The sequence below is a fragment of the Puma concolor genome, chromosome D2 (assembly GCF_028749965.1).
Source record: "Puma concolor isolate L17-30 chromosome D2, mPumCon1.1.hap2, whole genome shotgun sequence".
NCBI lineage: Eukaryota > Metazoa > Chordata > Mammalia > Carnivora > Felidae > Puma > Puma concolor.
The window spans coordinates 1478652-1483038 of NC_141677.1; the positions used below are offsets into that span (position 1 = coordinate 1478652).

Here is a 4387-nt window from a genome sequence, read left to right on the forward strand (position 1 = left end):
TAGAATTAAATGTTAATTCTAGAAAAGATAGGTCTCAAATCAATGCTCTTAGATTCCTCTTCTAAGGAACTGGAAAAGGATGAGCAAATTGAAGCCAAGACGAATAGAAGCAGTGAAGATCAAAGTGGAAATAAGTTAAATGTGACAGAGAAAATAGTAGAGAAAGTCAGTGAAACTAAATGCCGAGTATTTGAGACGATGCATCAGATTGATAAATCTTTACCCACTTTGATCAGCAAAACAGAGAAGACAACCTTAACCGATAATCAGGAACGAGCAAGGAGACACCACTAGAAAATAAACCGACAGGATAAGTTTAAGAGAATATTATAAAAACCTTTATACCAATACATTAAAAATTTTTATATATAAAATTGATAAACTCCCTGAAAGATACTAATTACCAAGCTCACTGGAAGATAAATAGTGCTCACTTCAGCAGCACAGATACTAAAATTGGAATGATACAGAGATCGGCATGGCCCCTGCACAGGAATGACATGCAAATTCATGAAATGTTGTGTATTTTGAAAGAAATAAAAGGCATCCAAATCAGTAAGGAAGAAATACAAATTGCACACTTTGTAGATGACATGATATCCTATATTGAAAACTCGAAGGACACCACCAAAAAATTGCTAGGATGCATCAATTCAGTAACGTCACGTTTCTATACACCAGTAATGAAGCAGCAGAAAGAGGAATTAAGGAATCAATTCCATTTAAAATTGGACAAAAACAATAAGATATCTAGGAATAACCCTAGCTAAACAGGTGAGATACCTGTGCTCTGAAAATTACAAAACACAGATGAAAGAAACTGAAAACGACAAAAAGAAATGGAAAGACATTCCATGTTCAAGGATTGGAAGAAGGAATATTGTTAAAATGTCTATATTATATGTCTAATATATTATATTAAATTCCTATAAATCTACAGATTTAAAGCAATCCCTATCAAAATACCAACAGCATTTTTCATATAGCTAGAACAAAGAATCCTAACATTTGTATGGAACCACAAAAGAACCAAAGAGCCAAAGCAACGTTGAAAAAGTAAAGCAAAGCTGGAGGCATCACAAATCTGGACTTCAAGTTATATCACAAACCTTAGTTTCAAACAGTGTGGGACTGGCACAAAAATAGATACATAGATCAATAGAATAGAACATAAAACCCAGAAAGGAACCCCCAATTGTATGGTCGATTAATCTTCGACAAAGCAGAAAAGAATAGGCAACGGGAAAGAGACGGTCTCTTCAACAAATGGTGCTGGGAAAACTGGACAACAACATGCAACAGAATGAAACTGGACCACTTTATCACACCGTACACAAACATAAATTCTAAATGGATGAAAGACCTAAATGTGAGACAGGAAACCATCAAAATTCTAGGGGAGAACACAGGCAGTAAACTCTCTGACCTCAGCTGTAACAACTTATTTCTAGATAAGTCTCCTAGGCAAGGGAAACAAAAGCAAAAAGAAACTATTGGGACTTCATCAAAATAAAAAGCTTCTGCACAGTGAAGGAATCAATCCACAAAACTAAAAGGCAACCAACAGAATGGGAGAAGATATTTGCAAATAACATATCTGATAAAGTGTTGGTAATCAAAGTCTATAAAGAACTTATACAACTTAACACTGAAAGCCCAAACAATCCACTTAAAAAATGGGCAGAAGACGTGAATAGATATTTTTCCAAAGAAGACATACAGGGGGCAACAAACACATGAAGAGATGCTCAGCATCACTCATCATCAGGGGAACGCAAATCAAAACCGCAGAGATACCACCTCACACATGTCAGAATGACTAACATTAACACACAAGAAACAACAGGTGTTGGGAAGGCTGTAGAGAAAGGGGGACCCTCCTGAACTGTTGGTGGAAATGCAAACTGGTGCAGCCATTCTGGAAAATAGTATGGAGGTTCTTCAAAAGGTTGACCATTATTTCCCAAGATCTGGCAATTGCACTACTGAATACCCCCAAAATACAAAAATACTGACTCCAAGGGGTACATGCACTCTGATGTTTATTGCAGGTTTATCTGTAATAGCCAAATTATGGAAATAGCTTAAGTGTCTATCAATAGATGAATGGGTAAAGATGTATACATATATACACAATGGAATTTTACTCAGCTATTAAAAAAAATGCAAAAAACAAAATTTGCCGTTTGAAACAACGTGGATGGACCTAGGGAGTATTATGCTAAGCAAAATAAGTCAGTCAGAGAAAAGACATGTACCATATGGTTTCACTCATATGTGGAATTTTAGAAACCAAACAAGCAATGGGGGAAAAAGAGAGAGACCCAAACCAAGAAACACTCTTCATGGCAAAGCATGAACTGATGGTTACCAGAGGGGAGGTGAGCCGAGGGATGAGTAAAATAGGTGATGAAGATTAAAAGTACTCTTGTGGTGAGCCCTGGGTGAGCCCGTGGAGCGATGTTAAAATAGCAACAGTAAGTGATGAGGGTTGTCGTTGAAAGCAGCCTTGCTTTGACCTCAAAACCAGTACAAATTTCTTGAGCAAAGCAGGTGTTAGGAGAGGGCAGTACCTAAACTCCAACGTAAATTCAAAGCAATGATTTTCCATTTGTTGCTGGAACAGATTGCCGATGCAATCGGTGGTCTGACTATTGGAGAAGCAGTGAAATGATAAAACCACAAGCCTGTGTTCTTATGGAAGGGACGCCATTCGGAGTGTTCAAAATTTTATTTCTGGCCTCTCACACAGAACCTGACACATAGTAATAATTTAAATTTTTGATGAATGAGTCAAGGGATGGATGGAAGGATGGCTAGCTGGTTGGACAGGTGAGTGAAGCTGAATGAATATAACCTGGGAGTCAGGCTTTCCCTAAACAGGATTGCGAGTGAGTTAGATATCCGTAGGCTCAATTGCTTCTTTTTACAAATAGACAGTCTGTCTTTGCCTTAGAATGACCAGGATTCAAGTCCAAGCTCACCACTGAAATCGTAGCCTCATCTTGCGGGCATCTCTGTTTCCTGTGATGTGCAAGCTAGTGAGATACAATGTCACTAAATTTGGGAAATTTCCATTTTAGTTACATCAAGTAGCTATAATTTAATTGCCATATAAGAATGGATAGCTACTGGTGATTATTATCGATTATAATAAAATAATTTCAATTTAATGATATTCGCCTCTGTGACAATATCTGTGTAGGGTTTTTATAACGTGGTTTATGTCAAAGAACCTGGCCATGCCTCTAAAATCTGACATTTTATAAAAACCTTTAGTAAAACCTTTTAGGAAATAAATTACATAAAATTACCTAAGTGAGATCAAAATCGCCATTTGTATGAGAATTCCTCCAGGCACCATGCTTTTTTAGCAACTCGGTGAGAGCTTTCCACAATCGGACATAGTCTCTTAAATTGTACAAGATCATGTGTGAAAACTGCATTCCTAGATAGACCTCAGTGTTTGACACATGGGAGAAATACAGAAAATATGATTCTGACATAAAAAGTTTTATGCCTTAATTTTAAAAAGTGACGTTTTAAAAGCCTATTCAGTTTTCACAGTTTAAAAGCTTTTGATGTTAATTTCTTGGATAATTATTACTTTAATGCACAACTGAATTGAATTTAGGGCTGCGTTCCTTAACTAGTGGTTCTGTATTGACCAATGGATCATAAATTGTGGGGCTCTCGTTTGCCCCTCCAGTTTTACTGCCACAGTAATTCCTGACACGTGTCAGAGTCCGGAAGACGAGAGGTTCGGTAGAAGTGATGCTCCGTTCCATGCTCCCCCCATCCTGGCCAGCGTGTGCAGTCCCTGCCCCTCCAGGGGAGAAAATATGTCTTAAACTCTGCTCTGCTTCAGAAAGATTTTCTGGATGGATGGTGATGGGTTAGAAAACGCCCTTTGCAAACATGTAAACGGCCTGTGGCAGGCACAGAACTTTGGTGCCATTTAAAGATGGTCCTCCTTAAGGCCACATGCCTTAGTGTTTGATACCTAACCCGTGAAAGGTCAGCCCTGGGCTGATTTCTCCTATGTAATTATGGACAAGTCCGTATGGGCTGTTAGGAGCGGAATGTGTTGAAACCCAACCCCAGGATCTCAGAATGTGACCTCACTTGGAAAGAGGGTTTACAGAGGTAGCCCAGGGAAAGTGAGGTCACTAGAGTAGGCCCCACATGGGACTGCTGTCCTTACAAAAGGGGGCATTTGGACACGGAGGTGGACATGTGCAGACGGAAGGTGGTGTGCAGGGGACAGAGAGAGCAGGTCATGTGAAAATGAAGGCTGAGACCGAGGGGCACATCTACAGGCCGAGGAGCACCTATGAGGGGCACCTACGATTTCTGACGACCACCGGGATCTGGGAGCCAGGCACAG

General features: G+C 39.3%; 1 non-coding gene across 1 annotated transcript; it reads left to right on the forward strand.

Moving 5' to 3' along the window:
* The first annotated feature begins 426 nt into the window (after nucleotides 1-426).
* On the forward strand, nucleotides 427-530 carry LOC112851590 (U6 spliceosomal RNA). Its single transcript, XR_003222781.1, has one exon. It is a non-coding gene; the product is annotated as a U6 spliceosomal RNA (small nuclear RNA).
* Nucleotides 531-4387: the final 3857 nt, after the last annotated feature.